The sequence below is a fragment of the Musa acuminata genome, chromosome BXJ2-1 (assembly GCF_036884655.1).
Source record: "Musa acuminata AAA Group cultivar baxijiao chromosome BXJ2-1, Cavendish_Baxijiao_AAA, whole genome shotgun sequence".
NCBI lineage: Eukaryota > Viridiplantae > Streptophyta > Magnoliopsida > Zingiberales > Musaceae > Musa > Musa acuminata.
Genome location: NC_088338.1, coordinates 12485214 through 12505293, shown reverse-complemented (window position 1 = coordinate 12505293; position 20080 = coordinate 12485214). Strand labels below are relative to the sequence as shown.

At 36.4% G+C, this 20080-nt stretch overlaps 2 long non-coding RNA genes across 2 annotated transcripts; both read right to left on the bottom strand.

The window, feature by feature from the left end:
• Positions 1-1315: 1315 nt before the first annotated feature.
• On the bottom strand, positions 1316-4420 carry LOC135598964 (uncharacterized). Its single transcript, XR_010481750.1, has 2 exons — positions 4259-4420; positions 1316-2088 (listed from the first exon to the last, which is right to left on the bottom strand). It is a non-coding gene; the product is annotated as an uncharacterized LOC135598964 (long non-coding RNA).
• A 1859-nt stretch (positions 4421-6279) lies between these two features.
• Positions 6280-10853, bottom strand: LOC135598963 (uncharacterized). Its single transcript, XR_010481749.1, has 2 exons — positions 10738-10853; positions 6280-6483 (listed from the first exon to the last, which is right to left on the bottom strand). It is a non-coding gene; the product is annotated as an uncharacterized LOC135598963 (long non-coding RNA).
• Positions 10854-20080: the final 9227 nt, after the last annotated feature.

Genomic DNA, 20080 nt, shown 5'->3' with positions numbered 1-20080 from the left:
ATAATCCCAGATTATAGGTGGGACCCGCATAAGACGATGCCGCGTGCCTCCCAGAGCATGGGAGAGGCTAACGTTTAGGTGTGACCTCCCAGCCACGGAAAGAGTGGGCGAGGTGGTCTTCCGATGGAATGTTGATGCGTGGGTGTATTTTAGGCATTAGAGATACGGCAAAGAAAGCGGCTTTATGCTTCTGGATTAGGGTTTTCGCATGTCTATACATTCAAAGATACCGTAAGATTTGATACTATTATACTCATATCGAATATTATAAATTTGATTAATATGTGAGATTATCAATTTTAGTCATCATTCCCATATGCCAAAATTAATCCGACCTAACCCTTTTTTCAAGTCATCAGGTTTGGAAGAACAAAATATTAAGTTGAGATATATATATATATATCTCTCTCATCACCCTCCGACAATTAAGTTAATTTTAAATTATTGATTGCGAGTGAAAAAAATACTAGTTTAAGAACTTCAGTTTAATTCAGTTTAGTGATTTCACAACGAGAAAGCATCTGTTCATTAGAACAAGAATTCTCCTAGTTAAAAAGGAATTACAAGAGAGATACTCTTCCCATTAGAACAGGTTTTGTAGCAGCGTAGTTTAATTTCTCATCTAATGGATTGAATTGGGTTATTAAAGCTTGGTAATCATGCTTCTAGACTTAAATATTCCAATGATGCTGAATATTACCACTCTACAAGAATAGGAGTTGAATTCAGTCTTTTGTGAGCTATGAGAATAGGAGTTGAATATTACTACTCTATTCAAATACTAACCGACATTGAGGAACTGGCAACTCCAAAAAAATATTACTGATGCTCATCAACCAGATGACACTTTAGACGTTTAGTTGCTGTTTCCGATCTCTGCTGCTGTTGCTTCACCAATGAATAACAATCAGACTCATGAAAAAGCATATTTAAGCACATAATATTTAGACTCCTGATCAACATCAATGTACCGCAACAGTGTTGGTCATTCAAATATCAAAGCTAAAACCGGTTGACTTACACATATGTTGCTTTCCTGAACATGAATGAATGCTAATCCACCAGACTAGTATTTTGGATGTCTAATGCTTAGTCATGCAAAGATATGCCAATTTAACAGTGCTTAACTATAACATACCCTGGTTTGCAGGTCAATTAGCTGACACTGGTATCTCTCCTTTTGCCACACATTTTTTTCCCCCACTATGCTGCAGTTTGTAGTTGCAGCTTGGCTTGAAGCGCAGGAGGCCCGAACATTCCAAATAAGCAACGACAAACATGCAATGATTGAAACAAGAACTGCATTGCGGTCTCGTGAATAAATAGTAAGACTCCGATGAACAAAAACAAGAACATATACAAGTTCAAGGGCAGTTCGAAGAGCTGAAGAGATACCACAGGAATGACAGATTGAGCAGAACAAAGATCAACTATTCACATACAATTAGAGACTTGACAAAATGCAATGCATTTCAGAATGAAACAGTCACCAAAGAAAGTTCTCGGCGTGGTTTGTGAGATGATGGCGTGCCTTAATCCAGACCAGGAGCTTCACAGGCAGCAGAAGTAACGAAAGCATTTGTTTGGAGGACACCAGCCACCAAGCAGATAACAAAATCTTTTATTTTCTTTTAGTAGCACACAACCCTGTCCTTCATTTATTAAGTGATAGGAGCGACATCTGCTCATCTATGGAGCATTCTACATGGCAAGAAGATCGGCACCTGGCAGGAATCAGGATAAGCCCAAGACATCGCTGTTCCATTGGTGATGAAGAAGACTGGCGAACGCTACGATACTCCACTGCATCCTGAAGGATGATGTTGCCTTGTTTGTCAATACAATGAAATACACCCAAAAAGAACCGTCCATCACTGACCCCCACAAGCATCCGACGAAAGAGAAGTTTCCTTAAACGTGCCACTAATGGTGAGCCATCACCACCAGAGTTCCCTGACACTAACGAGTCAGAGTGGACATCTTGCATGATTGGAGGACTGGAGGATGATCCTGGTCCTCCTTCCGTTGCCTAAGAATGTTCGTCCTCTTATAAGGCTGACGAGAAAATACTGGAAGACTTCAATGTGCCTGTTGAGCGGGGAAAAAGGATAAGATTTTTTGGTCTAAAGTAAATAGAACATTACTGTCTGTCAATGTATAAAGTGGCAAACAACATGTTGTCAGAGTATCCAGACTCGTGATAGACATCTGATCCAGAAGACTAGGAGTCACAATATTCTGGACATCAATGTAAACCTTCGAAATCGAGATTATCCATGTCCTTTATTAGAATTAGAATTAGAATTAGAATTTAGGGTCAGTTGTTTACCCTAAATAGGACAGGGAATTGGCTATGAGAAATATGTAGACCATCCTCTCTCCCCTCCTTTTTGCGCCTGTCTATCCTACCCCTTTCTTCTCTTTTTTCCACTAGGCGGGGGGTCTGGTAAAATAGGTTTTATTATTTTTTTAATGAATTCTATTGTTACATGATGCCTCTTTTTCAAAGTTTTTCCATATAAGTACCGCTCATCGACTCATGTTCCTAATGTACAATAGTAATTTGAAGTTTATAGCTTGATATCTATCGTTACACCTCGTAGTCAAATTTGATCACTAAGCCTCCTGAATCTCCATATAAGTCACTAAATGCAATCAAGTATAATAAAGTTGTATTAGAATCATTGGTTATTGTACGAAATCATATGGGTGTTTATTTTATTTTATTTTCAATGATAAATAGGAAGAGTTGAGACTTAGCAACTTCAAATGCAAGAGCCAAGTTTTGAAAATCCCCAAGACCAAAATAAACAACTTGAATAAGATTGTGAGAAATTATGTATCAAGGATTTATGAATAGCAATGCTATTGTTGGAAGGGTCATTAACATTAATTGAACTTCTAACTTTTCAAAACAATATGAATACATCATCACCTGGCTGTATCAACTAGAACTCAATAAATGATGGCACGAATGCGTTAAATCTTTTATGTGGCTACCAGCTAGCTAGGCCACCATTGGAATTTAGGAAAGATCCATCACCAAGGTCACTAACACATTTGACAACCATGATGGGGCAGCATGGAAGGGGAATGAAGAAAACTAGTGCACTTCTTTGATGTGAAGCTTAGAGAAAAGATAAAACTTTGTTCCACAATTACGATGTAAGAAGAAGAGAAAGGAAGGACTGGCATTGTCAACTGGAGCTGGAAACTAGAGAATGAAACAAAATTTATTATGAAGTAAAGATGAATACATTTATGCAGGAAAATCGCAATTATGTCAAATGATTGAAGTTTTGAGATTGGCATCCTCACATATTTTCAGACTTGTGACAATACTCAATAAAAAGTGTCCTTACAAGTCTCAAGACATGAGCACATCTAGAATGACTCAAAAGTAATCTTCTGATAAAACACAGGTTAATCCAGGGTACAGAACGAAGTAAATTAGGAATAATAAATCTCACAAATTATTCTCCTTGAAAGCTGTTCACCAATCAGATCAGTAAAAAAAACCGTTAGGGTAGACTTAGATTACGAATTCTGTTACCAATCTTCAGATTAAAAGTTGTTTTCTCATCATTATGCAACCACAGGTAACTACTGCTTTCAGGCGACAACACTTGGTTTTCATCAGGAATAAGAAATCTCACACATTTGTCCCTTATACTATGTTAACCAATCAGATTGGAGAAACAATCAAATCCACGCCTAACCAATTCCATGGATCAATCAATTCCAACAAAATTTCTTATTTACGCATTCAGACTTTTGGACAGATCAGATGTAGCATGGTTTAAGGTAAAAGTGGAGAGGGAACAGACGTAACGAAACAGGCATGCAATGGCTTGCCTAAACCAATCGTATGTGCTGGTATATAAACAAGTGTATGAACAGAATTAAAGAGAAGGAGAACTCATGATGAATTTGCATGATCTCACATCAATTACCAGGCTAGACAAGTTCAACTTCTAACAGGATGACAGCAGAAGATTTCTATGCAATTGATTGAACCGACACACTATCGGTTCTCTGTGGAAATCAAAACAACAACACTATCGGAGGGTCCGCATGAAAAGGCTGTGTGGTTCTGCGAGATTTAAATATGTGAAGGATCATCTGTTTTACCTAAGCAAGCATTAGAGAGGGGAGGGGAGGAGAGGACAAAACAGGGGAGGGAATGAGAGAAGAGGACAGAGGAGACAAGAGGAGAGGGGGAAGGAGAATGGGGGGAAGAGACGGGAGATAGAAGTACCTGCGAGAGGAGGCGACAACGGCAGTGAGAGGCGGTGGGTTGTGGGTTGCGCCCAGGAGGAGGAGGTTCGGCCGGCGATGTCGGCAGCCGCAGCAGAGGAAATGTTAGGGCTCGCACGTCGCCTGGCTTCCCGTGCACGCCGCTTCTCCTGATGATTTTTTTTTTTATCTTTTCTTTTTTGTGTCTTTAATAAGCTCATCGAGTCGACTCGGACCGATTGTACCGAGTCGAATCGCGAGTCAACCCGAGCTCAATTAACGCCGAGCTGACTCATTGGATTGGTGTGTGCCGTATGATCGAACGATCCCACGGTCCAGATCGCAAGTTTGTTTCTTCGCGGTAGATTCATGAAGAACGCACGGACGAACTGAGAACTTCTTTGTGTCTTATGTTGATGTATGTGCCTATGACAACATTCCTAGGATTGGGTTTCAGAAGCGAGTGATGCAAACATATGCAAGAGGAGCATCATAAAGATAATTGTTTACTTTGATGACGACCGCAGAGTTACATATTATATAATGATTTGTCTATAATTACACTTAACAACTCAAAATAGTTTCATAAAAGACTAATAATATTAAGTTAATTTTTTTTAAAAAAAATCAATTTTAAATAAGTTTCTCATAGCATAATATAATCCAAATACTACAAAAATAATTCTTTGGTTACTCCTCAGGACTAAATAGAGTAAATAATAATAATTAGATAATTTATAATATAATGATATGAATGTTAGCACAAAAGCACATCATAAATCACATACAATTTATGGTTTTTATGAATAACAAGAAATATCATCACAAAAACCTGTATGTCATGTATAATTTATTATATGATTTAAACATAAGCAACAATGATAAATAGTAAGAAAAAACATGTAATATTCTCATAAATCCTAATCACATTGGTACATACACATGACATATGAAATATCTTACCTTACTTGAGAAACAAAACACATCACAATACAGCTAAAAGAATAATCAAATATTTGGCAATAAATAAAAAGTAAAAGGAATAGAATAAACAAGAAAACCTAACACCTTTGCTAGGTACTACTATAGGTTTCTATCTTCTTTTTTTTTTTTCTTAAAGGCATTACTAGGTCTATTTGGCACATTGGTTGCATAAGTTCAAATAATAAGGAAATAAATCAAATATTCATGCTTTATGTGGATTTTTTTTTTGATAGAATTTGACTTGATTAACATGAAACATGCTGCTTTTGGGACTTGATTATGTAGGAACCATTAAGATTCTAAGTGACAAAATACTGCCACAAGCAATGTCTCCCTTATTCATTTAAACATGAATCATATTCGAAATATGCAGAAACCATATTTGCAAAGCTAAGTTAGCTAACTAGAATGATAGAATCTATAAAAAATTATCAGATGTGGTCTCAAATTTAAGGGTTGATGGTTGGAGATCACATCTGATAATTTTTATAGGAGGAGCAACAGTTTCTGATGGAGGGAGGAGTCTGATGCAACACCTCAATGAGCAATGTGTTGTTGCTTGCTAGTCTACAGATAACTGATCTGCACAAATTGTAACACACTGCTATTTCCAGCAATTTAGCAAAATTGAAATAAGAGTCCTCCATCCATGTTTCCTGTTTTTTGCCTACATAATATTGATACACACAATAATGATCCAACGATAGTATCTGTTCATTAAAACAAACTTTTTTTCTCACAGCCCCAACTGAGATCACCGAGTGCTCTTTGCTCCAGCAGCAGCATTCAACCACAGCAAAGCCACTTCCGCTACATCAAATTAATAAAGAGGCTAGTGAATTATTGAAAGAATCAGTGAGCTTGTGTTATACGACACACACGAAAGCAGGAAAAGGACGCTTTAAGCTAGCATGATTTCCAGATTGTGGAGCTTTTATGAATTTGTAATCAAGTCACAATGATTCCAGAGATCAGCTGCGATTAAAAATAAAAGATAGTGACATACACTTTTTCTTGGATACTGGTAGGTGTCATCTGCTTGTAGACCGCCTACATCTCTTTTCGGTGTTGCTGTGGGTGTGCCTGAGTTACCACCTGTCTTTTTTTCATCTCGGGCCTTGTTGAATATAACAGTGTACCCTTCAGCTGAGGCAGGATTATTGACATCCCACTCTCCAAACTTGGGCAGTGGTTGAGCTGTCTCCTGATGTGCTCAAAAAAAAAAAAATCTCGAGGACCATAGTCAGCTATGGAAAACCAAAACTGCCAATAGGCGAGACAACAGAAGCAGCAGAAACAATTAACCAGCAATTAGTAGTTAATTTTCTGCAGAAGATTGTACTACAAAATGTACATGAAATGACAAAAGTGAATAAGTTTAGTCATATTAATCTTATAACAAAAAAACAACAAGCTGTACGTTCCCAACAATCTAGAGGTTATGGTTTCTTTTTTCTGCTGTTTAGGGAAATATGACTAGTCCAACAAAAAGCAATCAGATCTATTTTAATTTTGTTGTCGAAAACAAATATTACAACTTCCTCAATCTCTCCTTACTATATTAATCTAATTGATTTGTCTTTTCTCGCTGCTGCATCTTTAGGTCTTTTTTGAACGTGTCTACATCATCTTATAGATGAATTTATCTCATTTTATCCTCTATTGTTCATAAATTAAATATTTCTTATTCTTTTTCTATAACCCGTCATCTACCTTGAAGTCCTTATATCAGCAATTAATGTCAGCAAGAATGTAGCTTGGGTTCTGTTGATAATAGCTGATTTTTCAGCATAAAAATGACGACATGGTATGAGATTAAAGCATATGTTGAATACATTGCCGATTCAGAGCAATCTAGAGTTACATAACTTACCAGAAACACTGCATACAGGTACAACAAAATTCACCAATTCTGTTGATACAAATGCACGCACTGTGTCATTAATCAGTCTCCTACTCCAAAAAAGAAGCTTTTCTTTTGCAAACAGTTGATCCTTTTCTTCCTCAATTAAATTTCTATTTTCCCTTGTTCACTCGAGTACTTGAAACTTGAAAGCATAACAATCCTCCTCATAAAGAAGTTTAAAGTAATTATTTACTTAATGCATGGTGATCCTCCTTGTAAGAGAAGCATAACAAAAGTAAAGTATGAGAAGAAAAGGAGCACAAACTTTTCAACCAATTGAAATGTGGAGGATCAGACATTCATTACTTTTGATACAAGATTTATTAACAAGTGGCCTAGCAGATATATTTTGCATTACACATGGGCTTCAGAATTTCCTCAGCTACATATCAAGTATAGATGGATAAAGTACATGCAGAAGGATTTCTACGTGTTATAGTCACGATTTGATTACAAGATACTCGGCTAAACGTGAGGAACATTTACATCTCTGTAACATTTGCAAGAATTTGGATCAGTTAATTTGCCTAGACATTAATATTACGAACTTGAGTGAGCAATTCCAAATGCTCCTCAACTCCATCTGACTGAGAATAGTAGAATACGACCTCTTAAACGAATAATTTTATCCGGGTCTGGTACTTTTGTCTTCAGGCGCAGTGGAACTATCTTATGGACAAACATGCTAGCTTCCTTCTTGGTAACTCTTAAAACAGGTAAAGACAAGAAATTATCATCTGTTCATGATGCAACTGGTTTCTATAAAATGAACAGACCAACTTATACAGGCTAATCCTAGACAAGTTAGTATATATGATACAAGCACCTCTGAAATTAAGTTTCAATTACAATAATCAGCACACAAAACAGTGTGCAATATAAACAAGTGACATGTCTGATTTTCTAATAACTAATAAACCATAATATTAAATGATTTGAAAATATTCCTAAAAATCACAGAATAAAGAAAAATATTCAGTATAAAATTACTTTAAGAACAAGAGTTGGTTTCTTAAGTCACAACAGATTTCATGATATTGCTTCCTACATTCCTCCTACGATTTAATGGTTCTAAACTATATTAATATATGATTCGGTATAAGATGATAATTTCAACCAAGACCAGAAATAATATTACTTTCAGGATTGTGTTGTTGGCTCAATTTGGAATGTCCTTGGCAAGTAACTTGACGGTGCTCAATGCAAGAGTGGGTGCTTGGTAGGACGAGACCATGTATGGAGGGATGAAAAAATGTGGTGTTTAGTCATATTTTTCATATGATACAAAAATTTTGCATTTATGTAGCATTGCCTTCGTGTAAAGACGGATTTTAGTGTCCAAAGATAAAGACGTAGCTTCCATAGCACTTTGTCGGAAACACTAATAAGAATCAAAGCACTTTAGTGTATGGAGGGATTTTAGTGTCCCCATATTGATTCAAAGCACTTTGTCGGAAACACTAATAAGAATATTGATGGCAGCCAACACAGAAAAGGAAGCTACCAAAATCGAGTTGACTTTCTGGTTGCAATTGTGATCATAGTGAGCATGAGAGAAGTATTATTATCAACAGTCAGATAGTATGGTATGAAAAACTCTAAGCTATATCTTATGACATTATTACTTGCCAATGTTTAACTTTTGTAACTACCTTATTGTATAGATAAGTGCCTCTTGCTATGCAGAACCTTATACTGTCTCCTGATGTTCTTTTCACTAAAGCTAATTAATGCTTCTTTGATTAGAAACAACATGATCTCGCATGTAAGAAAAACATATACACTATATGTGCTGAGCAAGCAGTCCCCAGCAGTATAAAGCTTATTTGAAGAGGTTTTGCACCTCCTAGCTTTTTGTATGAACCTCAGTTGATATAGGTTCAGGTATACTTCAGAAAAAAACAGTATACAGCTTATCATATTTCATTATACAGTTAAGTGTAAAGGGAAATGACAGTAAATTCCATGGTGTATATCCACAAAACTAACTAATTGCAGTTTTATAGAGAATTGTAAAACTTGTTAATGTCTTTGAAAGCAAGAAGGATATGATGAAAATCTGAGAAGTGCAGAACAACAAACTGGCTGATCAGATTGTGGACATCTGATAAGTCATATATGGAAAGAAAGGTCGATTATGTTGTTGTGAACAAGAGTTCCCAAAAGATGAGTTTTCATGCTATAGGAGATGCGAATAGTTAATCGTTATGGGGTGACAGATGTAAGAAAGTCCAGCTTAGAGAATGCCCAAGTCCACATCAAGGAACTGAACTGGTTGATGCCCCAGGAGAAGATGGTGTTGTATGAGAAGGGATGATAATTACAGAGTTAAGCTGTCTTTCTTCATAATTAAAGCTACAGTTGGATTAGTAACTAATCATCCAATTGCTGCTAGGACTAATAAATGTTGGACAAAACAACAATAACAACAAGAAGTTGTAAAGTTGCAATTATTTGGATCAGCTACGTAGAACCTTTTTCACCATAAAGATTTTGGACAATCTGACCCCTAATTCAATAAAGAAGAAAGAGACGATAAATGGTACCCTACAGGTGAGTAAGTCCAGTTAAAAGAGAATAACAGAGGAGCAAACAAAGAGAAAAAGAGAAAGGGAGTGGGAACAAAGAGGAGAGAAGGAAAGAATGCTAATGTTTGACATACATCTTAATTTGCACATGCATTAGCATTTGCTTTGAAAGTGATAATGTCTGTTTCCTATTTAATATTTAAAAAGTTCATAAATTGTTTTGACAATAGTGAAAATCAGCCTGCAATAATTGTAATCTGCCTTTAAGTGAATCACATATATTTTGATACCTTCTATGGCTTGTTATGTTAATATTTTCATCCCGAGTGAGGTTAAGACTATTTCACCCTTAGAATTTCTCCAAAATAAGAGAAATATTTAACGAGCAATATCATGGAGCTTACAATCAGGTTCTGAACTGGAAACTAAATAATGAACCTTATCTAGCATATTTCTTCTCCGGATTGAACCAATTCAATCATCAAAAGACAATTCAGAAAGTTATAGTTCGTTTAAGCACTTAGGTTACTAGTATTCGCTTTAGTCACCCAAATTTGAAGTCTCGAATAAAAAAAAAAAAATCATTCTCACATAAACTGGTCATGTTTGTACAGATTTCGGAATCCTAAAACAGTTCCTATCACCTGGATAAGCAATTAAGACAACTGGAATTCATCGGAGGTTCCAAGTCAACAAGGAACGCAAATGACAATGAACAAAAAATCATATTTTCCAAAACACGTAATCACCCAAAAAATCGACTTCCATATAAGTACAAGACCAAGCAAGTTGCATAAACTACCAAATCTAGATACAACACTTTCGACTCCCACACCATTCAGTCAATCCCCAAAAGGGATCAGTCCCCAAACGTAATCCACATCTCCCAAACTTTCCCAGAACTTACTGAATTTTCAGGACCATTTCAATCAAAATTCGATCGATCGATCGATTTCAAAGAACAGCGAGGGCGTTTCAAGTTCCGAGGACTCCCGATTGTCTGAACGAATCAGATTTCTCGGAATCGTACAGTCGATGAGCAAAGAAATCACGGAAAAGTTGGAGGAGTAGAAGATCGCTTACCGAGGACATGATGGACGAGATCGGATGCGGGGAAGCCCAAGAGATCGGTCGACGCAAGGAGAACAGAGGGAACCTGGGGTGACTTCCTCTCTCTCTCTCTCCCCCCTCTTTTTATGTGATGACCGAATAATATCTGGTTCCATCCTTCGTCCGAACGTGCAAACAATACATCCGTGGGCCCTAAGTGGTCCAACGCTGCTTCGCCAATCACGAAACTGGTAGAATCGTTGCTGCGCACTTCCGGACACGGGAACCCGTCTCCCGTTCCTTCAACCGTGTCACTGCGCCTGTCTCAGCCGTTGGATCCGACAGTTCTCGCCTTAATGATTTGTAAATGTCCGAATCCAACGGCGGAAGCTCGAGCCCCTCTATGTGGGCTCCAACTCTCAAATATCACCTTACCGTGGCGTCATGCACGGTGCATCACCAATCAGCCAATCATGAAACGGGTAGAGGTCCGGTATACATAAACGGGTGGCAAAATAAAGTTGCTCACTTCGCGAATCGGGTACCGGACTCCCGTTTCTTTTCAACCATCGACCACGGGGCCTATCTCAGCCGTTAGATCAGAGCGATCTCGCCTTAAGATCCACAAGTATCAATCAAACGGTGGAGCTGGAGTTCTTCGGCTACGGCGACGGGCGGCCCCCGCCAGATTGGGATCCGAGCGGACACTGGGTGGCGGCGTTGGTGTCTCTCATCGCTGTTCTGTGAGAAATGCGCCGTGGAAGCAGTCTCTCTTTTGCTCTCCTTATTTTTACTTCTCTTTTTTTTTCTGTTTCGATTTGTATTGTTTAGATTGTCAAAAAAAAATTTTGTTCGTTTAATCCGAATTCGTCACTAAGATTTTCTTTTTATTTTACCGGACTTATTCTAACATAATCATTTTTGTCTTTCATTTCGATAATTTTTGGATCTTAAAGAAATCACATTCCAACATTATATCGCTATACAGAGGAAGACCTAAAAAAATATGATTAAAATTATACATATAATTTTAAATATTTTTAATTTAATTAAAGATGCCTGGAGATTTGACCCTAAATAATCAAGACAATACGACTCTATTATTGTTGTTGTAAGCATCAATTTACAATATAAATTTGGATAGAAGAATGACAACAAAAATGATAGAAGGTTTATTCATAAGCAAAATTTTAGCTTATTACATGAAGCCTTCTAATATTGAACATTACACTTTCATATGTTTTCACCCATTCACTGTAGATGTTATGCCTGTTCTGCATGTTGGACATCCGGAGATCTTCTGACCTCAATCTCTGCAACACTGCAAAATGCAATGACAGGCATCAGGAAAAAAAAAAAAAGAGTGATCTTGCACATTTAAGTCTGGCATATGTATAATAGTGTATATATGAAGAAAACTGCGGAAACTATATACTGGAATTGATCGTCTCCTCAAATGCCATCACCAACTCCAACAGGCACAGCTGATACTAAACATATTGGTGTGTGAGATATGTCAAATGTAGAGTGTTCTCTGTTCTGCATCCCTGTGTCAATTACTTTGTAGAGGGAAGAGGTAGAGAGATGCTTGAGGGTGATGGTTCTTGGCCACATATCAGTATTTAGCTAGTTCATATTGATCTTGGATTTGATGACTATTCTCTCCAGGAATTGGATGGAGGTGTGCATGCTGAAGAGAGTAAAAAAGCAATAATAAATTAGGAATTTGGATTTGAAGAACTTTCCTTCCCAACTTCACAGCTCATGGTTTCATTGCATGCATGCATGTCATTTCCACTGAGATCTTCACCAAGTAATAGTTCTGATCTGTACCAATTTAGGATCTCAACAGCAGTGATGCAGATGTTGAAAACTGCACATGTAGAGCAAATTGAGCTTGTTCATGGAAAACACTTTAAACAGTACAAAGCTCAGAAAGATCAAAGTGCATAGAAACATTGATTCTTGAAGATCTACTCTGTCGTGAGTAGGTTCAATTCCCGGATGGAACTAATGGCTCTTTAATGCCACCTCTGCCCGTTTTATTTGATTTATTTATTGCAAATGATCTTTCTGAAAAACAAAAAAAAAACAAAAATTTCAAGAGGTGTTCTAATTTTCATTTTTTCAAATGGTGTCACTATTTTGAATAATATTCAAAATATCCCTACATCAATCTCAATATATTTTTTGGGTCAATTACAGTTTTTATATGTTATAGTATTTTTTTCATAATAAAAACATCATAAAATCTACTTAAAAATAATATAAATGATATAAATGGATTCATAATCTCAATCAAACCAAATTCAAGCCAAGATTTGATATCCTAGTGGTCTATGATTAATAACAAATAAAGAGACATAATATAATATCACTTATAGTGTTTTTATAATATTTTTAGCACCTCGATAAAAATATTATAATATTATTAAAAATTATAAACGATCTAAATAAAAATACTGCAATAGTCCAAAATTGATGATAAAAACTAATGAAAAAAGTGTAATAGGGATGATGAGAGATGTTTTTAATATTATTTGAAAGAAGGATATCATTTGAAAAATATTATAAATGAATCTAAGACATTGTAACCGTCCAAAATTGATTAAGAAAATATCATTATCACTATTATTTGAAACAAGAGAAAAAATAAAAATAGAAATATTATTAGGATCCTATTTATTTTAGCTTTGAATAATATTTTATTGAGTTTATCTAGTGAAAATAAGAGTTGGATAGAGGTTTATTTGAGATTTATTTATTTATCAGGAGTCCAAATCCTAATAGACTCGTAGGTGGAACTCTATAAATATGGATATATCTATTTCATTTTATCATCTATGGAATATTATTCCAATTTTTAGCAAACTCTAGGAGGTCAATCATATTGAAGTGATCAAGGACGTCGATCCCTTCAAAGTGATCATTACTTTTCTTTTTCTTCTTCTATAATAAAACCCTATAGTCTTATCATCTAGTATTAGAGCAGTAATCCTCGACATTCCCATTGTAAATTCTCATGTCACTTTGCCGCAGCAGCCATCATCATCTAAAAAAAAAAAAAACCGATAGTCGCCCCATCCCGCTTGAATGAGAAAGGGCAGGGCCATCTCCATTGTTTCCTAGCCTCCGTGACCCCTCGCTTCTCCTAATCCTCGGTATTCCCACTGTAGTTCCTCATCCCACCTTCTGCTGTAGTTGCCCTCAATCGTGTCTCATCTCACCTTTTGTCATAGTCTCCCTCAGTCGTGCCTCATCCCATCTCTAGATACAACCCTCGACATTCCTTCCCAACTGAGCGATTATCTCTTTCCTAGCCTCGGCGACCCCTTGTCAATCCTCACCCCTCTAACCGAGTGATCGCTGCTAGTGTTCCCTCCCAGTCGAGCGATCGTTTTCGCCGCCAGTGTTTCCTCACCCCTTGTCGTGCCTCATCCTACCTTCCATTGCAGTCACCCTCAATCGCGCCTCATCCCACCTTTCGTCGCAGTCACCCTCAGTCGTCCCTCATCCCATATTTAGTTGCGACCCTCAGCATTCCTTTCCAGCCAAGTAATCATCTCTTTCCTAACCTCGACGACCCCTCACTAGTCCTCATCCCTCCAATTGAGAGATCATCGCCAACATTCCCTCCCAACCGAGCGATCATTTCTTTCCCTCCGACCAAGTAATCATTTCTGCCTCGCAACCCTCGGTGACGCTGCTCCCAACCGCGGCACCATTACTACCTCCCAGCCTTGGCAGCATCATTTTCTCCTCACAACGATAGAAATAGGGTAACTCCCCACACCGTCGCCTTCCAGCCATGCTATCGTCGCTAATTTCCAACCGCGATCCTTGGTGTTTTCGTAGCAATTACCCATGCCACCATCATTGCCTACAGCTAAGCACCTTTAATGTGATAGTAGCGAGCCCTCTTGCTGCTCTCAGTGTCTAGTAGCATCCTCGACACCATTGCAGTGATCCCTCATATCCTCCTCGCAGTGACCACAACAAACCCTCACACTGCTCTCGACATCCGCTTCCTCATCGGCATCCTCGTAGCAATCCAATCCTTCATTCTTAGAGTGTTACCATTGATCGACGTCACAATAGTAGCACCGAATAGGACAGTGCTATTGCCCTTGACCTAATACCAAAAATAGGAGTTGGGGATTATAAATCTGCAACCATATGTAATGGCTACCAACAACTCAGTGAAAGCCCAATTAGAAGCATTGGAAACCAGAATTGAGAACTGATTGCAAGAAATCCTTAATGATTTTAAAAAGAGTCTATTGTAGAGCTTTAGCATATTTTAACAAGATGAAAGTTCAAGTCTTACATTAAATCGATTGGAAGACACAAGAAAATTGAACAAAGAGTAAGAAACAAGCTACCAACGCATGAAGATGGAATTCCCAAGATGGGAAGATGGAGATCTGACTAGCTGGATCTCTATGGCAGAAAAAATTTTCTATTTTTACAGAACTCTAAAAGAATCCAAGGTGGAAATAGCTTCAATCCAATTAGATAGAGATACAATACAATGGTATGGTTAGTACGAAACTTACCATAGGGTCCTCTCGTAGGAATAATTCAAGAGAGGGCTTCTCATTCGCTTTGAATCATCTGAATACGAGAATGTTGATAGACAACTCGTTAAAATTTGTTAGACATCTACAATGCTAGAATATCATAGCATGTTTGAACAATTGTCAAATCAAGTTAGAAATTGATCTAAACGGCAATTAGCGGGAACATTTATCGAGCGACTTAATCTAGATATCTAGTGTGAAGTCAAAGCTCGCTAACCCCGCACTATGATAGCTGTAATCTCAGTTGCACATTTGCATAAGGAAAAAATTAGTAGGGAGAATCGTCAAATTAGAAGTGTTAATAAATAAATGATCAGCAAACCACCAACCTCATCTATTCCTAGCCAAAACTCTAACACCCAAAGACTAACCTTGCTAGTAATGAGTGTCTTGCAAGTCAATTACGTGAGTGATGACACGTGTGATATAACATATAATCTTTTTTTATTATTATTATGATAATTTTTTACTTTATATTGCTTGTTGTATAAATATATTATGATGTCCATAGATTTGTGAAATGTGAATCAGATCATGATGAGATCACGACAATGAAACTGATTCACCTTTAAACACAGACCATAAATAATCTTGATCATAGGTTACTCGAGAGGGACATCGAGATAACCGAATAGACTTGTATACTATATACTCGTCCATATGATGGAGGCGGCTGGTCTCATAGCTGCTTATGTGGGGACGCTAAGGATATAGTGCAAGTGCTCATTGGAGAATGAGTTCACTAATTGATCTGCTTACGAAATGCTAGATAGTTGATAATACCTTACTGTTAGACAATGATTTCGTAGTCTCAATAGTGTATCTAGTCCTTAGACTTGAGACACCAATGATGTCCTATATGAGTACTCAACTCTTTGATCTCGAACTTATAGATTTGAAAGTTCTAGATCTAGTATAATCGATCATTAGGAGTGACTGTCAACCTTACGACGATTATTGATTGTCAATAGAGGACTATCTGCTCTCAGTATCCAGAGAGAAATGTCTTGTGTGTTCTTGCTCAGACAAATTCTTGGCTAAGGTTGTTCGGATTGTGAGAGACTCCGGGATAATCTGATTAGAGCGAGACTCGAGGAGAAAACCATGTAGGTCTGATAGCACTATATCTAGCATGCGGTCTTTGAGATATTGGATTGATGAGAGACTATAGGTACATGATAACTGAGAATAAATATATCCAATGGATTAAGTTCCCCTGTATCATCTGAGGACTTCGTTATAGTGACATAGTACATCCGTAGTCGATGAGTCAAGTGAATTATTACGAAGATAATAATTCACAGAACCAGAAAGAGTTTTGACATGTATGACTCACAGCTAGCTTGATATTGGGCCTAGAGAGTCACACACATATAGTACGCATTGTGACGAGTATAGATTCAGTTATAAGATATCCGTCGAAGCCCCTATCTTGTTGGATATCCAATAAGCTCATGAATTATTGGATCTCGTGGATGAGATCCAATAAGAGCTAATAAGAGATTATTGGGTAGAGACCCACTAGTCTAAGAGGCTTGGGTAATTGGATGGAGATCCAGTTCCTAATGGGACAGGATCAATTAGGATTAAGTTAACTCAGAGCCTCTATAAATAGGAAGGAATTAAATACCCATAGCTGGGACTTCCTGATTGCCACATTCTATTCTCCTCTCACATTCTCCTCTTCAAATAGTAGGCGTGCAGATTTGAGGGGCATCATTGCAACCCTGCTATATGGATCACCGCTAGAGAGGATGATGCTTGACCTCCTTCATCCTCTCCCACATATCTATAGGATTTTAGAGATATACGATCTCCATAGCTAAAACACTATTGGTTTTAAGTTTCACGAATTTTTACGCACTAATCTTCATATGATGATAAACACATTTTTGAAAAATTTTAGGTTTTTGTTTTTATTCTTTCGCTGCTCATGTGATGTCACCCCTAGATTTCCCTATAAATCCGAGAAGAACTCAATAAAAGATCAATGAAGGGTTTGTGTTGGTATTGTGATGAAAAGTGGAGTAAGGAGCATCGATGTAAACAATGGCAACTTCTAATAATTGAACCAAATAGGGAGGAATCGAAAGCTAACAAATGGACTCCGATTATAAAAGCATTGATTTTGATGAATCGACTAATTCATCAAACTATGAAAGTTGGAGAAACTTTGGAACATTAGTCCGTTACAGTTTTGATTGATACTAGTAGCACTAACAATTTTATGGATAGTAAGATTGATGACCGATTGACCTACCACATTGAATGCTATGATAAATTCAAAGTAAAGGTCGCTGATGGGTGTATTTTAACTTATGATAACAAGTGTTTGAAGATAAAATTGATTATACATGGTCTAAGAGTTGCTTGTGGATTTTCTTTTGCTACCCTTAGAAGACTTCGAAGTGATGCTTGGAATTGAATAACAATCAACCATGGGTGATGTTTTTTAGATTTTTTTTAAACTAATCATGAAGTTTCTTATTAATAGAAAGCAAATGATCATAAAGGGAAGACGTGGAAGTAAGATCACAACTACCACTAGCCATCGGATGGAGAGATTTCAATCTAATCCTAAGTAATCTCTAGGTCTATGGTGTCCTAATTCCAAAAACTTTGAGTTACTTGCTTATACCGATGCTGATTTTGTTGATTGTCAAATAGATTGAAAAAGCACATCCGAAATATGTCAATTCTTAGGTCATACACTTGTCTCTTGGTCCTCCAAGAAACAAAACTCGATTGCATTATCTATAACTGAAGCAGAATATAGAGCAGTAGGTGCATGTTGTGCACAAGTTATTAGGATAAAGAACACTTTAGAAGATTATGGAATTCACTTGAAAAACATACCCATAAAATATGATAACATTAGTGCAATATGTTTAATATAAAATCTCATTCAACACTCTAGAACTAAACATATTGATATTAGACATCATTTTATTAGAGATCATATTAATAATCATGACGTATCTTTAGAATTTATTGATATAAAGTATCAATTAACAGATATTTTATCAAAACCATTGAATGAGGAACAGTTTAATTTCATTAGATGAGAATTAGGCATGCTAAATCTTCCAAATACATAAATTCCTTTTTTGGATTTCTCAGTTCTTCATAACTTGAATTTTCTTTTGAGACTTGATTCATAGATTTTTGTGATTGATGACTTGATCTTTTTAACAATTCCTATGAATCATTCTTCCTTCTATTTATAAGAAAAGGGATTTAATTTATGAAGTTTGATTCATGGATTTTTTATCCTTCATTTGATGATCCTTTCCCATGAATTCATCTTCACTCTTCTCAAGAAAGAAGAATTTTTATTCATTGACTTTTAATATGTGATGATCATTTGCAAGAATAGAGATTTGATTTTATATGAAAATCTTGATCCTCCTTTCTCTTTGCTAAAATATAAGCTTGATTCAATAAAACTCATTTTATTATGGATTTGACTTAGTTCAAATCCTTTCATGAAATTGGTTTTTGATTTTCTTGTAGATGATGAATTCCTCCCTTACTCTTCTTCTTCTTCTTTTTATCTTTTTATGACAAAGGAATAAAGAAACTTGCACATCTTAAGAAGAACCAAAAAGCTCCTAGACAAAAATGTTAGCTTCTCATTTTTCATGCAAAGTTTTTACTTAACTTCTCATTTCTTGTAAAACTTACTTGACATGCTTTTAAACACTTGCATTATTGAATGATTCTTCTTTTTGTTGATGACAAAGGGGGGAGAAATGACGATTGATATCAAAATATTGATTTAAGCATGAGAAATAATGAATGTTTGATATCATGAAATGATAAATGATATCATAATCAAAGTTTTAACATCATGCATGAAAATGATGAGTAATGACTATGACACGAGAAGGTCGACCTATTGCTTACACTATCAAGAAGTGGAGACCCTACTTACTTGATCAGCGGGTTGTGATGTACTATAGATATCTTGTGACTAGAGTGCTAAAAGATAAGCTTTCAGAGTTTAATGTTGCTCAACCTTGAGGATAAGACTGATTTGAAGGGGGATAAGGCTGATAAGGCTGAGTTTATTTTCTGAGCTTTCAATAGTTTAGAGTCGGATAAAGGTTTGTTTGAGATTTATTTCTTTAGAGTATAAGTTCCAATCGAGAACTCTATAAATATGGATTTACATGTTTTATTTTATTATATATGAAATATTATTTGTAAATCCTAGGAGATCGATCCCCTCGAAGTGATCAAGAGGCCGATCTCCTTAAAATGATTATCCATTTTTTTCTCGTCTTCTACGAAAAAACCCTAAGGTCTTATCAAATATATTTTAAAAAATAAAAAAAATATTTTTTAGTAAAATAGTCATAAGTTTTATATTCAAGTCCTCTTCACAAATCATTAACGTAATTAAATATATTATAAATATTGTGACTAATTTTGTTAAAGTCAATCAATTTTTTTTAAGAGGGACTTACCCTATGAATAATTAATATATTTTTTTTAGAAAAAGAAAAAAAAATTCATTTGGTCACAATCAATAACCCAACAACGTCATATTTCACTCAAATCTCTCATAAACATTAAATGAAGATTTAGTCAGATATCTTAATTACCTAATCAGTGCATTCATAGGATTGGTGGAGTCGGGTTCGGGCAACCGCCCACCCAATTGAAGCCCAAATCTGTGTAAAGTTACGTCCGTTAGCCACCAGATGTAGTTCGGATCCGGGTGATGAAACCCGAACCGTTTATGGAATTAATTAAGGAGGAAATGAATAACGTAAAATATAAATAAATACTCC